Here is a 26,652-nt window from a genome sequence, read left to right on the forward strand (position 1 = left end):
GCATTAGAAGAATCACTGTTGTTAAAATGACTATACTACTGAAGTGATCTACAGATTCAACACAATGATTATCAAAATATTAATGGAACTAGGAAAATCAATCCTAAAACCCACATGGATTCACAAACAAACCCCAAACCGAGAGTAGCTAAAATGACGGTCTTTTTCTGTCGCTGTAATAAACACTCTGATAAAAGCAGCCTATGCGAGGAAGGGCTTCTGTGGCTCACACTCCTAGTTACGGTGCGCTGTTGTGGGAAATCAAGGTGGCAGGAACTTGAAGCATCAACTCATATCCATGTCAAAACAGAGAGAGCGGATGCCTTCTGGTTCTCAGCTCCATTTCTCCTTTGCAGCCAGTCCAGAGCCCTGTCCATGAACAAACGCTGCCAATATTCAAAGCAGGTCTTCCACCCCATTTATGAAACCACCTCACGAGCCTGCCTTCAGGGCAGCTTACCCTAGGGAGTTCAGCATTGAAACTCCCTTCTCAAGTGATGGTAGATTGTGTCAGGTTGACAATTAAAACTACCCACTACAGTGCCCTAATCAAGAACCAAGTGGATCCAACACCATAAGCCTGGAGACAATGCAGAAGCTGACTTTTCAACACATCCCAAGTATATTGTAACTAAAACAGTATGCTTCTTCTGTATTGCTAAAATATGTAACTAAAACAGTATGCGTCTGAAATAAAAACTGGCATACACTCAAATGGGCACAAGAAAGAACCCGTAAAACAGCACACATTCATACAGACATGAATATGAGTATGTGACATATATACATCATGATTTTTGACAAAGGAATCAAGATGACCCAGTAAGGAACAGAGAGCCTCTACAAATGCTTTTAGTCGTAGTATTCACCCCAAGTCATGTGAGGGCTCTAGTTTTAGATATTTTGAAGTCTCTCCATCCTCTACAAAATCATGATGGTTGTAAGAGTCACAATACCCATCAGTAGTGTGTCAAGTGTATCAGTGTTCTTTCTCTACGCCCTTACCAACATTGACTTTTTGGTTGCTGTGTAGTTTATTTAATTTTGTGATATTATTTATTTTAAATGAACTAAAAAAATCAAACAAGAGGGGTGTGTGTGTGTGTGTGTGTGTGTGTGTGTGTGATTTTTTTGTTTCTCAGTGGTAGGGATCAAACTGAAAGACTCTAGAATAGACAGACCTGGTGGGCCAGGCAGGCAGGCAGATAGGCAGAAAAAAATCTTAGAGAAATCATAAAAGAAAAAAAAATCAGGGACTTTTGCTTTTCTGAACTAGCTAAGTTGGGTTGTCAGTTGTCTGTCACTTCTGGTCTGATGCTCCCGGGGGAGGCAAAGAATTACGTAGAAGGGTGCAAATTGGGAGAAAAACGAAGCAAAGGAGGAGGAGGAGGAGGAGGAGGAGGAGGAGGAAGAAGAGGAAGAGGAGGAGGAGGAGGAAAGAAGAAGAAAGAAGGGAGAAGGGAGAAAGGAGAAGGAAAAGAGAAGAGAAAATGCAAAAGGAAAGAGGAAAAATGAGCACCCTATGGCATTGGGAGTGTTCCAGGCACATTCCTTTGGCCTACAGCCCAAGTTTGTGTCCTACCTGTTTAATTTATCTTGCCTCTCTTGGTCAGCCTTCCCATGTTGTGTCTGTCCTGTGCCCTGGCACTGCCTATGCCCTGCAGTGTCCTGAGGACCTCCAAAGTCATGGGTTTCTAGTTCCCTGTGAATGATAGGTTTGGCCACATACCTTAAGCTACATTTCATACATGTATATGAAAACTACTGTCTTGGCTTTTATCTCTGTGTCTCTTTGTCTTATTTCTCGTTGAGTTCAAACTCATGAAGGGATGCAGGGGGTGTTTATAAATAGCCTCCCTCATACCTAGAAAGAATAAGAATGATTTTTGGAAACATATAAATCTGGGTTTAAGTCCTGGTTTCTTTGATTATGAGCTATACATCTCTGATTCTCTGTCTCAGATTCTCTGAGCTCTGGTTTTCTCAACTTCAAAGTGAGAATAATAATAACCACTTAACACAATTTCCCTGAGTTAAAAGTGATAAAATATATAAATCTTCTTGCACCCACTAAGCACTTAAAAACTTTTTCTTCTCTTGTCTCTCACAACCCAAATGTATGAATTATTTTATTGTAAGCCCTTGTTAAAACATTTTAGGTTTTAAAAAAATATCTCATAAGTATTGCAAATGAAAAAAAACTATATCTATATAAATAAGAAGTCTCATAGGGTTGGTGCCTTCTAGATGTCTGGTCTCCATAGCCAAATTCTTCACACACGGATTTGTCTCAGAGGAACAATGATTGCACTTGATGGGACTTTCCAGAAGCATACAGTCTTTTTAGTAGTATTATTTTACTTATAGGGATGAGGAATCTTAAAATGAGCCACCAAAGAGAAGCGTGAATGTGTAGCATAAGTTAAATTTTGAGGCATTCAGCATTATTGTTCTGGGTTCTGTTCAGTACAGGATATTAAGGAAGTGAAAAAAAGGATAACGTATCTTGAGACTTCAGGCAACTCTGCATGCATCTTGTGGAGTTCATTATCCATTTGTTCTGATGAGAAAACTGAAAGCCCAGTCTTCAGAGGCCACATGATGCTGTCTGACTGAGGTCCATGAGTAATGCCTTTTCAAGAGAAAGAAGGCAAAATCAAACGGCTGGCAAAGGAGAACATAACAGTACTTACTGTTGTGCAGAGTGGCACATTTTAGAACTCAAAATGACAAATAAGTGTTTGACCTTGCAGTTGCTTTATAGGAAACCCAGCAAACAAGCACTCTGACTTTGGGCTCTGTGTTTAAATGGTTTTCCAGAGCAAGACAGAAGGCCCTCCTGACAGGGGACCATAAACATAGAGGTCACAAAGGTACTGTCTTGGATTATGACAAGGTGTCAAGCTGAGCTTCTTGAAGCCAGAGATGCCATAAGATGGATCCATGGAGGTTTCCATTGATATCCAGCTCAAATCTCACACAGCAATGTCCACAACAGTAGGGGACCATGATGATTCCAGCTGACATCTCTTCTCTTCCACAGAAAAGCAGCGATGCATTCCCTTAGTAGAATGGGCTTACTCAACGTTTAGTTTCCTGTGTTCTCTTCAAAAAAACTTGAGTTTTCTTCTTGCATTGGCCTCAATTTAAAGAAAGGGGAAATAAAGGCATTCCCATGAATCTTTGGGCTTCCCACTCCCTGAGCCAATAAAGAAGAGTTGGCTAGTAGGAAGGTCACACTAGCAGGTGACTTCTGTGCTTTTGGTTTGCTCACAACCATCCACTCAGAAGTCTATGTTTGTGTCCTAAACTCAACTCTGTCCTTTAGAAAGAGATACAAACATAAGGCCTGTCCCTCTCTGTGTTAGCTAAGAGCTCAGAAAAGGTAGCATAGAACAGAAACAGGGAACAGACATGAAGTCCAGAATTTCACTGTAGTTATACTAGTTATACTCTTAGCTTTGAAAGTCGCTTAACTGAGTATCAACCTATGCTCTGATTTGATTGCCTTCCAAAGATCTGTGTATTAAAGACTTGGTTTTGAGCCTGATACACTCTTGCAAGGCAACAACCTGGGGCAGTGATGACGGATCATTGGCATGTGTATGTGTTTGGGTGTGTGTAGGGGGTGTCGTCAAAGAGGATTATGATAGTCCAAGTTGTTCTCACCCTCTGGCTCCCCTGAGGTGAATGGTTGCTTTTTCTATGGGTTTTCTACTGGCCTGTGTTGTCTTGCCAAGACCCAAAGCAATGAGGACAGTTCCTCATGAACTGAAATCTTTGAAACTATGAGTCAATATAAACCTTACTCTTTTTTAATTCTATTTAGCTCAAGTATCTGTTATAGTAACAAAAAGACGAGTAGTTAACCTCCATATGATGCCACAAGGGGTTATTGATACACCACATAATTTTTAGATCACCACCAGAATTAGGGATTTGAAATAAAGATGCCATTTCTATTTTTCATTTTTTTTAAGAGAGTAATAAGCTCCGGGAATTCTCACTCTAGTGTGTGATGTGTGATTTACCTTATTCAGCCAAAGGAAGTTCAACATTCATCACGGAAAATAACATGATGCTATAGGAAAGTTATCTTACACATAGCTAACAAATGCCTTTAAGATGGCTGATTGAACCAACCAGCTCTAGCAAGTCAATATACACCATTTTAATACTACTTAATGTTATCTGCATTGGCTTGCCAGAACCAGATACAAATTCATATAAAATGTAAATTAACATAATATTGAAAAATACTATTTTTTCTTGTAAAGCTAAGTCTATCCAAGATTTCAATAGTGCAAAAGCATTTCAATAGAACCTCTAATATATTAATCATACGATGGAAAACATACATGCTTTCGGCCTCAGCAGAAGTCAGCTATGCTGTCAAGTGCATTGGAGTCTCTTGCTTAGATTTAACGAGAAAACAATTTGATCTCTAGCACTTTGTGCTGAGACCAAAAGAAGAGAGACCTTTGACTGTGATCAAGAAAATGTCTCAAGGAGGACTCACATTGGGATTTTTGGCAAATCTGATGATATATATTCATGTTATATTTTTATATAAAAAATCAAAGTGATTGGAAAACAATCAAGTCATAACATCTTGATCACTTGTTAATATACCCACAATTCCCTAGAACAGGGGCAACAGCTAGAGTTTAATAATTTCTTGCTTGCTGTCAATCATTTACATTAATCAGTGAGGTATTGTCTAGATACTTCTTTTGACTCTCTCCATGTCTGACATACGTGCTGCCCTTCACTGAGAAAAATCTTAGGAAGCGCTGAGAAGTTTGTAGGAACAAGGTATTTACCATTGTGGGATAAAATAAATACAGATACAAACAATCCAATGTCTTGGAAATTTAACTATTCGAAATCTTACAGAGTGGTCTAAGTCTCCTGGCTTGCTTTGTTTGGTAGTCAGAGTGTCTGTGAGGAAGAGATTTGGAGGTTATTTGATGAACTGAAAGGGCACTAGCTTAGGAGGTTCCTGGGAGCTTCCTGTCAGAGGGATTGCCAGCCTACACTCACACTTCCTGCCCTTGCTCCGTTCTGGGACGTATACTGCCTGACTGACTAACATCTGCTCAAAGCGGAGGAGCTGGTAAGTTTCATCAGCATCGCTTTGCATGATTCCACCCTTCCCTTAAAACTTAAGGATGAGGCAACTTCCTTCTCAAGCCAAACTATTCAGTAAGCCATAATATCTTTTTTCTCATTCCTCATTCCTTGCACTCGGAACTCTGTGATGCAGAACGTGGGGAAATTTTAATGACAGGGACAGCCTGGCTATAAAAATACTAACTCGTATGTCTTAAATAAGGCTGCTTAGTTAATACATTGTGTCCACCCCACACCCCAGTTCCTAATACTTTGTAATAATTAAAAACAAGTATCGTATTGTTAGCCATTGTACCTCAAACTTTATCACGTCCAGTGCATCAAAGTCATTTGAAGAATTCATTAGAATACACTTCTTGGGGGCTGGGGATTTAGCTCAGTGGTAGAGCGCTTACCTAGGAAGCGCAAGGCCCTGGGTTCGGTCCCCAGCTCCGAAAAAAAGAACCAAAAAAAAAAAAAAAAAAAAGAATACACTTCTTGGCTCAGTCCCTAGAGTATGTGACTCAGTTGGGTTGTGTTCCAAGAAATTGCATCTCTAACAAGTTTCTAGATGCTGCTGCTGCTGCCCTGGGGACCCCACCCTGGGAATCCCAGCTGATGTTAAGGTCCAGATATCTGTAAGGTGGGGCCACAGTTACTAACACAGTCTGGTTTGCCTGGGACTTTCCCAGTTCTAGGAAAGAAAAAAAAATCCCATATTTTAAGAACTCTCCTACTATGGGCAAAATCTGAATATTTGATCACTCTATGTGAGACTAAAATACTTCTACTCTAAGCAGAAATTTGACCACCCTAATATTTCTGAAAAATATTTTCAAGCTGTATTATGACTTTATGTTTAGATTATCAATGGGATTTTAAGCCAGTAGGCTTTTAATCGTGAATGAACTTGTGGTGTCCTGTGTTAGCAGGGCTAAGTATTGTCTGATATCCTGAAACCCTGTGTAGCAGGCGCTGTTGACACTTTGTATATCCCCTACCTCAACCATTTTATTAAGAATTATAGTTAGTACTTCCAGGAAAGGTAAATCCACAAAGCTTATGGGTGACACAGTAAATACTCTTCCATTAGCACCTGAGCCCACATCATTCTTACACCAAATCTGTATTCTTACCAGAAGCTCCAAGTGGGTGTTTGCTACCCTGGGGGCCTGAGTAAATATAGTCAAGGCTTGTTTATAAAGGATGACTATTTAAAGTCACTAATTGCAAAATCGTAATGAGTAATCAACATGTAAACACTACTTTAAGTTATTAGGGTAAGTTTTAAGAACCAGGAAAAGACTTAGTTATGTTCTTAAAAATAAAGCGAAATCAAAAGCAATTCCACATTTATAATAGATCGTTCCATGTGAATAAGAATTTGATATGGAATAAAGCTTGGAGGAATTCATTGGGCGATAATGTGATCTCTTTACGATATTTCAATGATTATCAATCATTACTCACTGCAAGAAGAGTCTGCCTTCCTTCTCCTCCTGCAGCTATTCTGATGTATCATCTGTTCTTTCTAATTACAGGCAAATCCTGGGTCCTGATCTTTTAGACGGCTCAACTGCTTCCTGGGAGTAATGTTGCCTCTATTGCTCCTTCCTACTGGTGAGCTGCTAAAGGTAAAAGCTTCTTCCTACTGAAGCCTTGTGTCACCTGTTGAGTGAGCATGGGGGACGGTGTGCATCCCTTTCTGAAGGATGCCTATTTACTCATCCCTTGGGAAGCTTCATACTGTATTTCCCTGGCTTGTGATTTTTCCTATAAAGACCAGACCACAGAGAGAAGAAAAGAGCCTTAGCCAAAACTTGTCTCTTTCCTCTTAGGCCTCTGACCATTGATACGTTCTTCCTACTCGGGTAAATTACCCTTCCAAATCACCAGACTTATCAAGTGGCTTCCTCCCCACTCATGTAAACAGTGGTTCATGGCAAGCTTAGAACTGTGCCTTGGTACATTTTCTTAATGTCACTTTATGACTCGAAGGACACTGTTCTTATATTTTCGTGGCTTTAAATATATTTGGAAGCAGCAGAAACAGTTGGGGAGGCTTGCTCCAGTCTTTCCTGCAGGTTGTTTTAAGTTCTTACTATCCCCACATTCAGGTAAAGGTCACAGTCTTTAAAATCTCAACAGTCACCTTTAGCCTTCTGATTTCTCTTTGGCACAATTACCGAAATGGTTTAGTTTTGTTTATTTTTGTTTGCCTGTTTCTTTTTTAAAAAAAACCATGCATTTATTTATTCATTTTACCAATTGCCACCACCTACCCACCCTGCCCCAGTCCTTCTTCTCTTCCCAGTTTTACCCTTACAAATCCCACCTTCTGTTATCTTTCTCTGTTACCCTTCTCCTCAGAGAATGGGAAGCCTCACTTGGGTATCACCCCACTCTGGGACATGAAGTCACAGCAGGACTAAGCACATCCTCTCCCACTGAAGCCCAACCAGGCACTCCATTTAGGGGAAGAGGGTCTAAAGGCAGGCAACAGAGTCAGCTACAGCCTCTGCTCTAATTGTTATGAACCCACATGAAGACCAGTGCACATCTGCTACACATGGGTAGGGGGCCTAGGTTCAGCCCCTGCAGGCGCTCTGGTTGCTGGTTCAGTCTCTGTGAGCCCGCCATGGGTTCAGGTTAGTTGACTCTAGATCTTGTGGTATCCTTGACCTCTCCAGCTCACTCAATTCTACCCCCTACTCTTCCTCAAGATTCCCTGAGATATGCCTGATGTTTAGCTATGGGTCTCTACATCAGTTTCCATCTGCTGCTGGATGAACTTCTCACAAGACATGCTAGGCATACTATGCTAGGTCTACAAGCATAGAAGGTATCATTAATAATGTCAGCAGTAGTCCAAAGAGGGACCCACCAGAAACACACAGGGCACAGGAACCACGGAGCAAGCTGAAACAGGATCCTTCCAGTCTCTGTCTGCGCCCTGGAGCTAAGGCTGTCCTACAGCCCTCCATACCCAAATCCTGCCCAGAGAGAGCTGGTCTCCCAGGAGTGCTCTCACTCCTAAGACCACAGGTGAGACCCCACTTTCACTCAAAAAACATCCAAAAGAGGGGCCCACAGGAGTGTACAGGGCAAAGGAACCACAGAGCAGCCTGGGATAGGATCCTTCCAGTCTCCATCTGCGTCCTGCAGCTAAGGCTGTCTCACAGCCTTCTGTACTCAAATCCCAACTGGAGAGAGCTGGTCTCCCAGGAGTGTTATCACTCCTAAGATCACAGGCTTACAGACACACAGGAGGGACAAGCTCCTGTCAGAGACAGCAAGACCAACCAACTAACACCAGAGATAACCAGATGGCAAGAGGCAATCCCAAGAACCTAAACAACAGAAACCAAGAATACTTGGCATCATCAGAGCCGAATTCCCCTACCACAGCAAGTACTGGATACTCCAATACACTGGAAAAGCAAGATTTGGATTTAAAATCACAACTCTTGATGATGATAGAGGACTTTAAGAGGGACATACACAATTCCCTTTAAGAAATACAGGAGAACACAGGTAAACAAGTAGAAACCCTTAAAGAGGAAACACAAAAAAACCATTAAAGAATTACAGGAGGACACAACCAAAGAGGTGAAGGAATTGAACAAAACCATTCAGGATCTAAAATAGAAATAGAAACAATAAATAAATCACAAAGACAACCCTAGAGATAGAAAACCGAAAGAGAATAGGAGTCATAGACGCAGCTTCACCAACAGAATACAAGAGGTAGAAGAGAGAATCTCAGGGGCAGAAGATACCATAAAAACATCAACCCAACTGTCAAAGATAATGTAAAATGCAAAAAGCTCCTAGCCCAAAACATCCAACAAATCCAGGACACAATGAGAAGACCAAACCTAAGGATAATAGGTATAAAAGAGAGTGAAGATTCCCAACTTAAAGGGCCAGTAAATATCTTCAACAAAATTATAGAAGAAAACTTTCCTAACCTAAAGAAAGAGATGCCCATGAACACACAAGAAGCCTACAGAACTCCAAATAGATTGGACCAGAAAATAAATTCCTCCCATTACATAATAGTCAAACACTAAATTCACAAAGTGAAAGAATAGTAAAAGCAGTAAAGGGAAAAAAGTCAAGTAACATATAAAGGCAGACATATCAGAATTACACTAGACTTCTCACCAGAGACTATGAAAGTTGAAGATCCTGGGATTAGAATGGAGTAGCCATCCTAATATTGAATAAAAATTATTTTCAATCAAAAGTTATCAAAAAAGATAAGGAAGGACACTTCATACTCATCACAGGAAAAATCTACCAAGATGAACTCTCAATCCTGAACATCTATGCTCCAAATGCAAGGCACTCACATTCATAAAAGAAACTTTACTAAAGCTCAAAGCATGCATTGTGCCAATAATAGTGGAAGATTTCAACACCCCACTCTCATCAATGGACAGGTCATGGAAACAGAAACTAAACAGAGACACAATGAAACTAACAGAAGTTATGAACCAAATGGATTTAACAGATATCTACAGAACATTTCATTCTAAAACAAAAGAATATACCTTCTTCTCAGCATCTCATGGAACCTTCTCCAAAATTGAACAGATATTTGTTCACAAAACAGGCTTCAACAGATACAAGAATATTGAAATAATCACATGCATCTTATCAGATCACCATGAACTAAGGCTAATCTTCAATAACTACAACAACAACAAAAAACAAAAAGCCCACATACACATGAAATAACTTGGTCGAGAAAGAAATAAAGAAAGAAATTAAAGCCCTTTTAGAATTTAATGAAAATGAAGGCACAACGTAGCCAAAACTTATGGGATACAATGAAAGCAGTGCTAAGAGGAAAACTCATAGCTATGAGTACCTCCAAAAAGAAACTGGAGAGAGTATAAACTAACAGCTTGACAGAACAACTGAAAGATCTAGAACAAAAGTAAGCAACTACACCCAAGAGGAGTAGACGGCAGGAAATAATCAAACTCAGAGCTGAAATCAACCAAGGAGAAACACAAAGAACCATGCATAGAATGAAGAAAATCAAGAGCTGCTTCTTTGAGAAAAATCAACAAGATAGATAAATCCTTAGCCAGACTAACCAGAGGGCACAGAGACAGTGTGTAAATTAACAAAACCAGAAATGAAAAGGAGACTTAACAATAGAAACCAGGGAAATTAAAAAAATTATCAAATCCTACTATGAAAGCCTATACTCAACAAACTGGAAAATCTAAATGAAATGGACAATTTTCTAGACAGATACCAGGAACCAAAGTTAAATCTGGATCAGATAAATCATCTAAACAGGCCAATAAACCCTAAGGAAATAGAAGCAGACTTCCCAACCAAAAAATGCCCAGGGCCAGATGGGTTTAGTGCAGATTTCTATCAGACCATCAAAGAAGACCTACTACCAATATTCTTCAAACTATCCCCCAAAATAGAAACAGAAGGTACACTACTCAATTTGTTCTTTGAAGCCACAATTATGCTTATGACTAAACCATACAAAGACGCTAAAAAAAAAAAAGAGAACTTCAGACCAATTTCCCTTATGAATATCGATGCAAAAATATTCAATATAATTCCTAAAAACCAAATCCAGGAACACATCAAAGGATCCTTCACCATGCTCAAGGATGCTTCATTCCAGGAAGGAGGGATAGTTCAATATACAGAAATGATTCAGTGTGATCCACTATATAAACAAACTCAAAGAAAAAAACCACATGATCATTTCATTAGATGCTGAGAAAGCATTTGACAAAATTTAACACTTCTTCATGTTAAAAGTCTTGGGAAGATCAGGAATTCAAAGCCCATACCTAAACATAAGAAAAGCAATTTAGCAAACCAGTAGCCAACATCAAACTAAATGGAGAGAAACTTGAACCAATCCCTGTAAAATCAGGGACTAGACAAGGCTGTCCACTCTCTACCTACCTATTCAATGCAGTACTTGAAGTTCTAACAATAGCAATTACACAACAAAAAGAGGTCATGGGGATACAAATTGGAAAAGAAGTCAAAATATCACTATTTGCAGATGATATGAGAGTATACTTAAGTGACCACAAAAATTCAACCAGAGAACTCCTAAACCTGATAAACAACTTCAGCAAAGTGGCTGGATATAAAACTAACTCAAACAAATCTGTAGCCTTCCTGTACTCAAAGGATAAATAGGCTGAGAAAGGAATTAGGGAAATGACTCCCTTCACAATAATCACAAATAATATAAAATACCTCAGTGTGACTCTAACCAAGCAAGTGAAAGATCTGTATGATAAGAACTTCAAGTCTCTGAAGAAAGAAATTGAAGAAGATCTCAGAAGATGGAAAGATCTCCCATGCTCATGAATAGCAGGATTAATATAGTAAAAATGGCCATCTTGACAAAAGCATTCTACAGATTCAATGCAATCCCCATCAAAATTCCAACTCAATTCTTCATAGACTTAGAAAGAGCAACTTGCAAATTCATTTGGAATAACAAAAAGTCCAGGATATCGAAATCTATTCTCAACAATAAAAGAAATTACAGGGGAATCACCATCCCTGACCTCAAGCTGTATTAGTGAGCAATCATGATAAAAACAAACAAACAAAAACCTGCATGGAGCAGAGACAAGCAGGTAGATCAATGGAATAGAACTGAAGACCCAGAAATGAACCAGATCACCTATGGTCACTTGATCTTTGACAAAGGAGCTAAAACCATCCAGTGGGACACAGGCAACATTTTCAACAAATGGTGCTGGTTCAGTTGGAGGTCAGCATATAGAAGGATTCAAATCGTCCCATTCTTATCGCCCTGTACAAAGCTTAAGTCCAAGTGGTTCAAGGATCTCCACATAAAGCCAGATACACTGATACTAATAGAAGAGAAAGTGTGGAAGCACCTAGAACACAAAGGCACAGGGGGAAATTTCCTGAACAGAACTCCAATAGCTTATGCTCTAAGATCAAGAATTGACAAATGGGACCTCATAAAACTACAAAGCTTCTGTAAGGCAAAGGACACTGTCATTAGGACAAAATGGTAAAAAGATCTTTACCAATCCTACATCTGATAGAGGGCTAATATCTAATATATGCAAAGAACTCAAGAAGTTAGACTCCACAGAACAAAATAATCCTATTAAAAATGGGGTACAGAGCTAAACAAAGAATTTTCAACTGAGGAATAGCTCATGGTGGAGAAGCACCTAAAGAAATGTTCTTAGTCCAAGAATTCTTAGTTCTAAGTCTAAGAATACCCTTAGTCATCGGGGAAATGCAAGTCAAAACAACCCTGAAATTTCATCTCACACAAGTCAGAATGGCTAAGATAAAAATCTCAGGTGACAACAGATGCTGGTGAGAATGTGGAGAAAGGAAGCCTCCTCAATTGTTGATGGGATTGAATGCTGTTACAACCACTCTGGAAATGAGTCTGGAGGTTCCTCAGAAAATTGAAAATGGTGCTACTTGAGGACCCAGCTGTACCTCTCCTGGGCATATACCCACAAGATGCCCCAACATATAAAAAAGACACGTGCTCCACTATGTTCATCGCAGCCTTATTTATAATAGCCAGAAGCTGGAAAGAACCCAGATGTCCTTCAACAGAGGAATGGATACAGAAAATGTTGTACATTTACACATTGGAGTACTACTTAGCTTTTAAAAATAATGACTTCATAAAATTCTTAGGCAACTGGATGGAACTAGAAGATATCATCCTGAGTGAAGTAACCCAATCACAAAAGAACACACATGGTATGGATTCACTGATAAGTGGATATTAGCCCAAAAGCTCGGAATACCCAAGATACAATTTATAGACAGTATGAAGCTCAAGAAAAAGGAAGACCAAAAATGTGGATGTATCAGTCCTTCTTAGAAGGGGGAACAAAATACTCATGTGAGAAAATACAGGGACAAAGAGTAGAGCAGAGACTGAAGGAAAGGCCATCCAGAGACTGCCCCACCTCGGGATCCATCCCATATGCAGCCACCAAACCCAGTCACTATTGCTGATGTCAAGAAGTGCTTGCTGATAGGAGCCTGATATAGCTGTCTCCTGAGAGTCTCTACCAGAGTCTTTCTAATGCAGATGAGGATGCTTGCAGCTAACCATCAGATTGAGCACAGGGACCCCAATGGAGGAGTTAGAGAAAGGACTGAGGGAGCTGATGCCATAGGAAGAACAACAACATCAACCAACCAGACTCCCCAGAGCTCCCAGGGACTAAACCACCAACCAAAGAGTACACACAGGGGGACCCATGGCTCCAGCTGTATATGTAGCAGAGGATGGCATTGTCTGGCATCAATAGGAGGAGAAGCCCTTGATCCTGTGAAGGCTTGTTTCCCCAGTGTAGGTGAATGCCTGGGTGTTGAGGTGGGAGTGGGTGGTTGGGAAGGACAGCATCCTCTGAGAAGCAGGGGGAAGGAGAGTGGGAGAAGGGGAAACGGGGAAAGGGGACAACATTTCAAATGTAAGCAGTTGGCTCTCTTACATGGGATGTGTCTTAAGTTGGTCAGTCACTAGTTGGTCATTCACTCAATCTCTGCTCCATCTTTTTCACTGTGCATCTTGTAGGCAGGACAAATGTAAAGGTTTTGTGAGAGGATTGATGTCCCCCTCCCTCCACTGGAAGTCCCACTTGGGTATAGGAGGTGGCCACTTCAGTCTCCATATTGCCCACAGGTAGAATCTCAGCTATAGTTACCCCCAAAGATTTTCCAGAATCTCCTCCATCCCAGGACTCCAGCTACTTCTCACTCCCAGCCTTCTCCCACAACCCCTCTCCCCACACCTGATCCCCATCCCTGTTTCCTCCTCGCTTCCTCTTTCAAGCAGTTCCCTCCCTCCATCACCTCCAATGGATTTGGAGCAAGGGGAACACTCTTCCATTGCTGGTGGGAGTGCAAACTGTCACAACTACTTTGGGAATCAATTTGGTGGTTTCTCAGAAAGTTGGAAATATTTCTACCTCAAGACCCAGCTAAACCACTCCTGGGAATATTCCCAAAAGATGCTTTGCCATCCCACAAAGATACTTGCTCATACGTGCTTGTGGCAACTTTACTTGTACTAGCCAGAAACTGGAAACAATTCGATGCCTTTCAATTGAAGAATGGATCAAGAAAATGTGATACATACTCACAATGGAGTACTACTCAGCTATGAAAAACAACGAGACCATGAAATTTGCAGGCTAATAGATAGAATTAGAAAATATCACCCTGAATAAGGTAACCCAGACCCAGAAAGAGACACGTGGTATATGGACATACTTATGAGGGGAGTTAGTCATGAAGTAACCACACTACAATCCAAAACCCAAAGAAACTAAGTATAAGAAGGGCCCAAGGGAGGATGCTCAAATCTCACTTAGTTTTGTTTCCAACCATTAAGAAGTTTACAAAGACAACATGTCTTGATGGGTCCTAGCACCCATACCTTCTCCCATCAGCAATGGAGCTCTCCTTCATACACCACGATTGCTCACCTGAAGTGAACCAGACACATCTGTATATATAGAAGATCCCAAAAGAGGGCAGGGGAAGATAACTCAGTCTGTAAATTGCTTTTATGCAAACATGGGGATCTGAATTGGAAGCAGAGAATCCGGACTAAAAACAAACAACGAAACAAAGCAGAAAAAAAAAAAGCAATCAAATACAAAATAGACACAAAGGCACACTTGTAATTCTAACACTGGATAGGTAGACAGGAAGGTCCTTGGGCCTTGCTGGCTAGGTGTGGTCACCAGTTTAGCAAGCCCTGTGGCAATGAAAACCTTTGTCTCAAAACAAAACAAAACAAAACAAAACCCAGGTTGATGTCTTCTAAGAAACAGTGTAGATTGTCTTCCGGCTTCCAGGAGCATACGCGTGTGTTGGGGGGGGGGGGGCGGTAGAGGAGGGACAGAGGGAGGGAAGGAGGGAGGGAGGGAGAGAGGGAGAATGAGAGAAAAGAAGAAATTCCAAGAAAAACAAAGTACCCTTTGTCCAGGAGCAATGTCCCCAGGGTATTACAAATGATTCGTGCCATCCCAGTAGCCTGTGACCTGCTGAGTTCTAAGAGACTCATCGGTGACTTTAGTAGGCAGTACCTTAGACTGATACATGGTTTGTGTCTCTGGACTGGATTCCCAAAACTTCAAGATCTGAACTAGTAACTGAATGACTTTCGTTTCACCTCAAATGTTGTACAACAGAAAGGTAAAACCATGTAGTGGTCATAACATTCATGAGGGAGGTTCATGTTGCTGAAAGTTCTAAGAACGAAAAGGGGATTTAGCCAGACAGTTGCCGGCAGGGAAGGCCGATGCATCAAGGAGTTAAACAGAGAATTCTCATGGTTCCAGGCTCACAAATAACAATCACCTTCTCTTCGGTCAACACTTAGAAGTAGTTCAAGTTTTAGACTTGAACTAAAAACAACAGGCAAAACGAATTTGTTTACTTTTTCTTTTTTAATAATCAAATAAGAATTACTAAGAGAAAACAGATGGAGCATAAATGTCCAGCATCATTAAAAAGAGTCCTACTTAATATGAGTGTTAGAAACAAAGTAAGCCTTTCCTAGCCACATTCTGCATTTCAAATTAAGACATCTGTAGAAGCTAGAGAAAAGAGCAGATTTGTGCAAGTATGTGTTTATGCGAGCCTGTGCACATTTAGTACTCCAAAGTAAAATGCCTTTTGCTTTTTGCCCCAAGAGCCATTCTGACAGGCTATGCTGTTTTAAACTCTGGGCTGAACTAGATAGACGTAGCTGGTGGTTGTTTCCTCTTTAGGGCGTAGACCAGCCAAACCCCTGCCAGGCCTCTGGGTCTCCCAAGGTCACTTCCTAACCACACAGCAGGCACTGTGGAGGGACACAGGCTACTTAGACATCTTTGTTCTCCAGAGCATCAAGGACACAGAGCTCCACTTGAGGTTCTATTTGGCAAGTTTCAAGGAATATGATATTTTAGCCAATAACCCATCCCAATGTCATTCAAATAAGATTCTAAGAAATGAATCCTCGAACTGGACTGTCAAGGTGTCTGAGATCTTCCCTGGCCCCTTTCCTGAACCATGGCTCTTCCCCATAGACAGAAATTAGTGCTGGGAGTTGTTTATGTTGCTCTGGCGAGCACCACGGAAGGACAGTAGGTGGATAAACATACTAGTTTGCCTTGTGCAATCGCTTGTGTAATAAGTGTACCCTTATTACATTTTCCAGGTTGAGCAGCTGAAGGTTACTCAGAAGTCCAAGGAAGGAGAATTTGAACCTAAACCCAGATTAGAGAGCTAGCCTAATTGATGTTTTGATCTTCCAATATCATTCATAAAGTTTAGGGTTGTTTGATTTGGCCTCGATTGAAATCTGTCTTCGACAATCTGGGCTCCAATGCTCTGCTAAGCAAGTAAGAGTGACGTGATTGGCATAACACAATTTAAACTACCAAGAAGGCTAAGGTATAGCTATTTTCTCTTGTTCTGTAGATCCTGAAGAGGTGGTCAAGGATATATAATTTCACTTAACAGTGGAGACAATTTATTCTTTCTTTCATGTACACACCGTGAGTGGCTCGCCTTTCTTTCATGACAGCAAGAGCATGAATCTGTATAGTGAGGTTCCCACTGACTGACTAAAGTCCTTTGCAGCCTCTCGCTTTGTGATTTGTTTTCTTAGTTATATAGTTTTAAATCAACCTTTGTTCTATTCAATCAGTACTGCTGTAATTATATTATGGGCGTAGGTAATTCAATGAAGACAAAACAGCCAATCTAAAGGGACTAGGAATGACTTGATTATGGCATTTTCTGTCCTTGAATCACCAGAACTTAATTAAATGGCATTTCCTCTGTATTAGATAAACTTTTCTTCTCCCAGTCTAGTTGATATCTATCTATCTATCTATCTATCTATCTATCTATCTATCTATCTATCTCTTGAGATCCAAAAAAAGCAAGGCAGAATTATTCCTGATCCTTAATCGCAAAGACACTCCATATTCAAGGCCCAAGGTCAGAATCAGGTTGGATGAACCAGAAACTTGGAGGTTACTAAGACCCCAAGCAACTCGACAGGGACAGACAGCCATAATGTCAAGTGCCTCACTGGTCTCCAACTGTTGGGATTAGAGCAGATATCAGTGAAGCATTAAATATCTATGATTATTATCCACATTTTGGAAAGTAAAAGAAGATATGTTACAAAATTATGCCAAGAAAACAATGTAAACCCATTCCATGGCATCATGGGTCTGAAGCCACCCAGTCAGGAGCCAGAGAGCCACAAAGTTTTCATGTCAGAAACATGGAGTCAAGAGAATCATTTACCAACAACAGCATTCCACAGGTCACAGACAACAAAGGTGCAGGGCTGCGAAAGAACTTTCTGGAAGGCCCACAGCAACTTACTGGCAGAATTAGGAACTGGACCAGAGTTTCCTGTTCCCAGACTAGTGGTTTTCTAATGTGCCACGTGTTTGTGGAGGATTTCTTTCTCTTCACGGCATGATTACAGCCTCGTGGAGCCTCAGGTTGCCCCAGGCCACATCATCCGGGAATGTAAACTGAAGTCCAAACAGCAATAACAGCCGACTGTTTCCCGGCGATTCTCTACCTGTGATTTTAGAAACTGCCGTTTTTACTTGAGATTCCCATAGGAGAGTTCCTAGGCATCTCCCTGGGTTAGCTAGCCCGGGGTTAGCAAGTGTTTTCCTTGCCTACCATCCCAGGACAGCAGCATAAACATCAATAGAGATCCAGAATGGCTGTGGCACTCCCATCTCATGCCAGTACCTTGACCACAATGTTTAGTCTTTCTAGTCATAAAACCCCTCTAGGGCGACATATGTGTGAAGTGATTTTGAGTTAGTTTATTAAACTGTGACCATTCAATGAACTAATGGCCCTTGGTTTGGGGAGTAGTAATGCTCCATATTGCCAACAGAAATGCTAAATTATCCAGTCCTGAGCCATCCCTCCTTGGGAAATATAGGATTAGCTCCTGTGACCCTGAGGTCAAAATTTTGCCAGTTATTAATATGGTGTGTTGCTAGGTAGACTATCTTAATATATTCCTGATTCACTAATACAAACTCGTGGCTAAGAGCTCCGTACATGCTGAAGGAAGCTTTTCTCTGGCAGGGTTCTCTGTAAGGCAGCTCATAGCCTTCTTACACTAGGCAGGCATGCAGCAGTGTAACTCAAGGTAAACATAGTGAAACCACCTATAAAAGGGAGACAATGGAAGCCTATGTCTAAACAGACTGCCCCCAAAGGACCCTTGTTCCTGAGATCTGAAACAAGACAGCAGTATATGTCATGGTCTGCCCTATCTGGGTCCTCCCATGTGTACTATGGGACTCAACTTTTCCTGTGGTCTGTTTTTAGCCATTAAGGACAACCACTGTGCCACAGAGCACTGATCTGGAGTAATTAAAAATAAACTTTTAAGAAGTAGACCAAGTTTGAGCCTGGAAATGTGAGGGTGGACAGTTCCAAGGGCATCCAGCTTCTTTGATTACTTGTCTCATTAACAGAAGGCTTTGGGGCAGCTAGGTGGTGCGTGCCTTTCCTCTCAGCATTTGGCAGGCAGAGATGGGTAGACCTTTATGAGTTCTATACAGTGAGTTCCAGCTCTGCCAGGACCACACAATGAGACCCTGTCTTGGCAGGGGGAGGGGGATTGAGGGGTGGGAGTGGGAGCAGTGGGAGGTGGGACTCTGAGGGAAACACCTAGGAGATTTTATTAGAGTTTGAGAGAGAAACAACAGAGCTAGCAAGTTCTAAATCTCAGCAACTGCTGGAAAGAAGAAGGGAAAAAGTCATGGCTTCTAAAGAAGAATCCAAGGAAGCAGATGACTCTGCTATGGCTTTCAGCAAGCAGTTACATGTAGAGGTAGAGGGGAGTTTCAGAGAAAGGGTAGAAGGAAGACCCAGAATTCATATGCTTTCAGACAGTAACACCCCCCATCCAAAAACAAACAAACAAACAAACAGGAAGATAGAAAGAAGGAAAAAGAAAAATTATACTTAATTATTTTTTGTCAGAACTTAGTAACCAGTCTAATTTAGAGTGCTACATGGTGGAAAAGGAAGGGGTGGCCTCAGAGGAAGGGTAGCCATGTCTAGAGTAAAGTGGAGAAGCCATTTACTAAGCAGAAGCATCCCCAAGGATAAGAGGGTACTAGAAAACCAAGAGCAGAGGCCAAGTCCCAACATCACTTGGCCACACGTGTGGGAGCCTTTATAAGATATTTTTTTTACAGCACCATCTCCTGGTCTTTTGTTTATCAGGAACTTCCCTATCACACTGTGTAAGCTCAGTTCATCAGATGAGGCCCATGTGAGGAAGGGCTTTTAGCCTGAAAACTAGACTCTTTCATATGCTTTTTAATGCTGTAGTCTCCGGTTTCTACTCTCCTGTCATAAAGAGTTTGCAATGGTCTCTGTCTTTGTCCTTGTCTCTCCCCTACACACACACACACACACACACACACACACACACACAAACTTAATCTTTGCATGAGTATCTGTGGCTCTAATACAAAGGCCTCTCGCTGCGACTGGTTCCACTTCCCCACACTTTGCCACCACGAGTCATCTCATTACGTATGGCAGGGCACAGCACAACACAATGAATTAATGACCCATCATCAAAAGAATTCCACACACACTCGACTGCTTCAGTGTTGCTCTCCCAAATGATTTACAATTATTGACTTTCATTTTCTGTTGTTTCTCGGGTTCCTCCATGAACTCCTGTGGCTGGCATGTTTTTCTTTTCTTGGACTGTGTTTTAGAAATGAATTTAATCCCCCTTTCAACTGACCTTGGGGTGACCTCTTCCCTCTCCTCTCTGACTTCTTGCTTTCTGGCTTGTCTCAGGTTCCAGCTGTTCCCTCCTCCCGCAAGCGTCCTTCCTGCAGATCCTTCTATAATTGGGCTTGTTGTTGGTTTCTAAGCTTCCACATAGTCTCCTCCCTTTGCCCTTTCCTCCCCCACCCCAACCCCCCAAGCCCTGGGACTGTGGTGTTTTCTCTGGGTCAGGCCGAGCCTGTGGCCTCTCCACAGCCAGGACCTATCTTCCTCCTGCTGTCTTCTTCCTGTGCCTTTGCTTTAACTCAGTTTCCCACTTCCGCTCTTCCCCTTATCTCCATCTTGCACCTGTCACCCTTGACTCTTACAACTTACAGATTTGGATTTTGGGAAAAAAATCCCCTTAAAACAAAGTGTACCAAACACTGTGTCTCTTCTTTTGGAGCAGCGTGTCTGTCGTTGGATGAATGCGAATTCACTGCAGGTCACATCCTGCTCTCTAAGTTGCAGCTCTATGTAGCCCCTCAGGGTTGCCCAAACATTGTCTTCTTATAGCACCCTGGTAAACACATGGGGCCCTTACTTCCAGGTCTGGACTTTTAAAGATGATGTGAAGACCGGGGTTTGTTCTCTGATGTAGGCAAGACAGTCTATGCTATTCTTTGCTTTGCTTCCTCTAAGATCTTTCCCCACCACTGCCCTTTCTCCCCTCTGTAACTGCCTTCAGAGTCTCCTGGAAGCAGCAGGCTGGCCATCTTCCTTAGGTCTGACTTTCCTACTTTCCTTGCCTTCTCAGGACTGACCAGCATTGCTTCTTCTTTCCTTTGGCAAAGCCATCGTTTTCTCTTCACTAATGGCTGTTTTAGGCAGTGCAGGTTGGTTCATAAGACAAATACATTTGGCCTCATAAAGGGCATACACTATTGAAACACGGAGGCAGACGTCAGCCAGCATACGGAATACTGTAGCAGGCAAGGCAATAGCAGCAGTTGTTAACTAACTGGATACAAATTAATAAATCGCCTAGTGTTGATATGGGTGCTATCAATAAAGGTACGAGATAAAAATGGAAAAGAGTAGGAAAGGGAGGGTCATGGAGGTGTGAAGTAGAGAGGCGCCTTGGTCTTGGAAGGAAGCTCAGGTAGACTTCAGCGAGAAAGTAACAAAGCGGAAGCTTGAAGGGGGTCAGAGAGGAGGCCATAGCACACGACATTACTAGGGTGCACTAGATAAAGGGACAGCTGCTTCTAAGATACAAAGGGTAGCCTGTCTGTTCACAGCATAGGAGACCAGCACCTTGGAGTGTTGGGTGGAGGGTCAGAGGGATCAGAAAGCTTTGGCCCCAGGTTATCTATGGCCTCATAAATGCCTGTTTCCCACACTGTCCTGTGGTTTCTGTCAGTGAGCTGTATGTCCTCACTTCCTTCCTTTGTTTCCTCTCCAGCAGGCTTAGTCCTTCCAGTCTCTTCTGAGTTCTTTTCAGGCACTGCTTTCTTATCCTGCTCTGCCTCCTCACCCCCACACACCATAGATCACACCAATCCCCTTGGGGTCTGCTTTACAACCAAAGCTCTCATATGAGAGCTGATGAGGGCAGATGCGGTAAGAGTATCTCCAGCCCTATCTATCATATGAACAGACAGGCTCACCTTTGTGGATCAATCAGTGGGCAAACATCAAAGGAGACCACAGGTCTTCATAACATCGGATTTTAGGTAAAGGATTATGATAGTCCCAAGGTTCTAATATAGAGAGGAGAAAAGTAGGAAGGAAGGAGAAAAGAGGAGATTCGAATGGAAAGAAGACTTGAGGGCTTCCTTCTCTGAGGCTGCTGGATCACACGAAGATCCTCATGAGGATTTTTACTGCTCGTGGGCTTGTCTAGCTTTTTGGGTATCGACAAGGAGAAGTAGTGATGTTGCCATTAATGTGGCTGAAGCATGCTTACAGTACTTGGGCTCATCGAAAAGGCCTGCATATATATGTGTGTAGCATGTATATTGCTTTTGGATCTACAGGTTGATAATTCTTCACAAAATTTGGTTAGGGGCTCTGATGCTGAATTCTGGTGCCACCAACCTGCAGTGTCTGCCCTGTGCTGGCTCCAAGTGTTCCTCCCACATCTTCATCTGAGGTCTAAGATGTTGTAGAGAAGGTGTGAACTCCCAGCTCAGGGAATTACCTCAAAGCCCCACAATCTAACACCCTGATTTTCATATATGAGCTACTCAGCTCCTTTTTAACTGGCTTCCCAGTTTGACACCTTTCTGTGTGGTCCACACAGGATTGGTGACTGACTCGTGAGCAGACTTGCTATCCCTACATCTGATGGATATAATTTCAGGTTTCATTTCTACTTTTGTGAGTAGGAAGGGACCCACCACACCAACAGGATAAAGAACATGTTGTCTGAGTGTAATGGATCTGCAATTGGCTATATGGTAGCAGGGATGCCCAAGAAGAAAAGCTTGCTTGGTTTGCATCTGCAGGGTTATAGGAAGTGTTGTGTTGATGGCTTAGTTCCCAGCTTTGGGATACTGGGGAGCAGTGAAGCCTTTAAGAAGTAGACCTTGTGGGAGACCTGGGTCACTTGAAGTGAATGAACAAAGAGGAGATTGGAGGAGCTGGCCCTTCCTGTACTGTTTCGTACTGGTCATGAAGTTCATGTCCTCTCCCACTGCGTGCTGCACACACAGTGTGTTCCCTTGTCATCACCCCAAAGCAATGATTCTACCTAACCACATACACTGAAACCTTGAAATCTATGAGCCAAAATAAAGCTTTGTCTGGGCAAGTTGACTGGTCTCCAATATTTTTTTACAAAACAGCAGGGCAAGAGAAAACATCTCCCAACAGTTCATCCTGATCCAAGGGGTAAACTTTTAGTTGGGACCATCCCTTGGGACTGCATCTAGGCATCCTCTACTGCCTTGACACATGGGCAGTACTGATTGAGATAAGGAAACCCACATCAACCCATTGATTAGAAAACACTGACCTGTAAATTAAATAGAAAACAACAACCAACACTGATTTACATGAGCAACATAGTTATTCTACATTGTAGACCTTATCTAAAAAGTTATCCAATCTATTAAGCTCACTTTCAAAAACTCATTACGTACATTGGACACACATATTGTCACGTGTGTGCTGGGCCTTGGAGATGGAAGAGTGAGTGTGTTAAACTCCTACATACCAGACTCTATGCAATGAAGTCCTCTTTTTACACAATCGAAAAACATTAAGCGAAGCTCTTACTCACACTATTATGCCAGACAAACATCAGAAACCAAGTCTGGCTCCAAAGCTCTCTTTTCAGTGAACAGTATCAGCTGTTATTTGGACTTGCCCTGGTGCCCAGGCCCCCTAGCCAGGCTTCCAGTCATTTGCTGATCATTAATAGAGCAGGTGAGACACGACTGATTAACAAGGTTGTGTCAGAGTCTACGGATTACTGGCAGTGTTGGTGCCCTTCTCTGACTAACAGCCAAAGTGCAGTCGCTGAGGACTGTGACCAGGCACGGCTCCCACCCACAGCTCTCCCATCTTGGCTCTTCTGGAGACAGCATAATTGTATAAAAGAGCTTTCTTGTCTGGTGCCCCTGTGTGACTGTAATTTGGGAAAAGGTAGCGTTTTGAAAACCAAGACACTTTTTAAAGGAGCTTTTGTTCAAGTATAAAGCTAGGCTTCCCTCAGTGATGTGCTTAGTTTTTTGGATCTTAACTTGCTTTCTGAGGCCCAGGTTTTGGTCATGTTCCTGAACACCTGTTTCTGTGGTTTATACCACTCCATCCCCCAGGGCTATATGGCAAGATCTTGGAACTTGGGGACCAAGGAATGACCAGAAAGGAGCTAGGTTCAGAAACCCCCTTAGGATGCTGGGCTTGGGTTAGCTCTGACAGCCCCTGTGCCTGAGGTTAGGTTTAATATGCCAGGCTTTCTGTACTTTATGCATCCACTGTGGTTGTATTATGTTTACGTGGTGCGTTGAGACATTTTCTTGTTAGCACTCAGTGTTTGTAGATCCCAGCACAACACACCTGCTGACTGCCAGGCAATGGTACTTGCCCCAGGCTGACCACTCAGGGCCGTAACCACAGGCTGAGAAAACTAACCTAAGTCTGAAGCAACTCAGTTTATCTTTGTACATTTTCACAACCAGTGGAAAATACGGAGGCCAGCTCTGCATTGCTCAGGAAATTCAAACTAGAGACAAAAATAACTAAATCTGCTTCTCAGCAATATATCGGGTGATTGCTTCACATTTTCCATGTTCTTCTGTGTTTCAACCAAAGGCTGAGGCTTATGCTCTTCTCAGTTCACCATTGCTGTATAAAATGGAGTTACCAGGAAAAACTGGGGTGACAACAGGGATCACTGTCCGAACATGCTCATGTTGGTACAAATGATTCCATTTCTGACATTGTCAAAATTTGTCTTAAAATACTATTCACAAATGTTTAGATGATTAAACAGTCACTTTTTAAATAGATCAAACATCTAGTACGAAGACAGTAGGATGTCATGTTTGAGCCATGTCACAGAAAACTATACATTCATTTTAAAATTGGGGCTTTGAGGCACAGTTAACTACACAGTCACTACTCCATAGCACCAAAAGGAAAGAGAGGACAATGAAGAAGGGACAAGGACTGGAGCATGGGTACCTTTGGAAAATGGAAGAGAATTTGAGAACGGCAGGATTTTTGATGTTGGTGTCATGTACACCTGTGGGAAAACTGCTAATTAAGGTTGAAGTCCAATGGATAGCCTCTGAGCTCGGTGCAAAATGGTAGACTCCCTTTTCTGACATTGTCTGGGGTATTCTAAACAACTACACTTGCCTCCACCTGAGAAATGTCACATACCCTTAATTATTTTTTAGTATCAGGTTTCTTTCTCCTGACAAAACTTGTTCAGCCCAGCACCTGAGATTCCTGAAATGCTAATGAAGTATGTTAGGTATCCTAAGCCTCCAGCCAATGACATTTGCCCACCCGTGTGTCCCTGCTCTCAGTTCCCCAAAACTTAATAAGCCTTCAATCACCCTAAGTAAAGTTGATCTGCCTACTGACTGACAAGCAGTCCTGGTGTGGCCATTCACTGGACGAACTCATATGGCTTGTGAACCCCCACTCCTCTGCTCCCACAACCCTCATGGAAAGAGTGTCATATTTCTCAGTGGTGTAGCCTCTAGTACATTGCCCTTGCTCAAGTAAATAACTCCCCGCCCACAGTTACACAGGCACCTTACTTTTGTTTGGTGGGACATACAAGGAAAATCAACCAAAAGATGTTTAAAAACCACATTTAAAAATAGGAGAGAAACTTATTGGGGAAGAGTTGGGCAAGAGTTGGGAGATAAGAGAGAATTATGGGGGAGGGTGGAAATATTATCAAGATACAGTGCGCATGTGCATGTAAGTCATTGTTATATGAAAAGACTCTCAGAGACACACAGTCAGTTATGCACAGTTAAAATGTAATGATCAAAAGAGAGTATGTCTGTTATTTCTGTCCTGTCTTGAAATTTGGGATTCTTGAAAGTTCGTTGTCAGGTTTTAAAATTTGAAATCCATTGTAATTATTTCATGACAAAACTCCTCTCTCATCTTTAAATTGAAATTTGTACTCTTGCAATGTTGGTCTTTGAGTGTCACGAGGTGCTTGAATGTCGGGCTTGAGAAACATGGGTCCCCTTTTTCCCTTACTCCCCTGTTAACCTCCATCTCTCCCCGACAGGGCTTAACATGGAGGCTACGTGCACCCTGAATAAATATCTGTTTACTTGGACAAGATTATCATCCCCAACTCCTTACACTGCCATGGCGTGATTTTGAAGAAGCCAGAGGGTGAGAATTAAAGACACTGGGGCATCCTAGAAAACCAGTTGCAGTTCATAGAGACAGTGTACACCTTATTCATCTCTGCCCACAGTGTGTTAATACATACAGTGTTTTATTTAAGGGTTATGGTCTCCATCACTCTAAACTACTGGAAAACGAAGGACAAGAGGAAGAAAACGAAGGACAAGAGGAAGAAAACGAAGGACAAGAGGAAGAATTCTTATGGTAGTTGCCCAGAGCAGGGGGCCCAGCAAAATCAGTCCTATTAAGCATGAGCCTTTGAAACAGTGGGCTCTCCAGTTCCTTCATCTGTAGAGACTAACGAGCCTTGAGGATCTGATTCAGGGGCTTTGAACCTCATCCTTAACTCCTTACGTCATCCTGCAGGTCTGGTTTCAGATGACCAATTCTGCACCAACATAGGTGCAACGAGGTGACCCTGAAGAGGATGCAGCCATGTGTGGCCTTTCCCATTTCAAACTCTCTCTTGCTCAATTCATGGAGACTGTTTTCTGAGGCACTCAGGTATGCCTTCTTTAGCTGATTCAGTTTTCCATTTCCAAAGCACTGTTAACAAATTGGCAACCTTTGAGTTCTATGACCAGAACCATGTGATCACACATCACCCTTGACCTCCACTCTCATTCAGTGTCTTTATTTCCTCAACAGCTGATTTTATTGACTCTTGATTTCTCTAATAGAGACAGAACCTTTCTTTCATCCCTTGCAGGGGTTCATCTGGCATCTTCATAGTGCTCTTGACTTTGAGGGCCCCTCTACCCTCCATAGACATCACAAGTCAGGAAATTGTTCACAGGTCTCTGGCACATCTGCTTGCACCCATTGTCTGATTCTGTTGATTAACTC

General features: G+C 42.0%; 1 long non-coding RNA gene across 1 annotated transcript; it reads left to right on the top strand.

The window, feature by feature from the left end:
* The first annotated feature begins 4,740 nt into the window (after window positions 1-4,740).
* LOC102546462 (uncharacterized) lies at window positions 4,741-26,652 on the top strand. Its single transcript, XR_015638979.1, has 5 exons — window positions 4,741-5,116; window positions 6,654-6,746; window positions 25,682-25,791; window positions 25,907-26,010; window positions 26,173-26,652. It is a non-coding gene; the product is annotated as an uncharacterized LOC102546462 (long non-coding RNA).

This window comes from Rattus norvegicus, chromosome 15 (assembly GCF_021556685.1).
Source record: "Rattus norvegicus strain SHRSP/BbbUtx chromosome 15, alternate assembly SHRSP_T2T, whole genome shotgun sequence".
Lineage (NCBI taxonomy): Eukaryota > Metazoa > Chordata > Mammalia > Rodentia > Muridae > Rattus > Rattus norvegicus.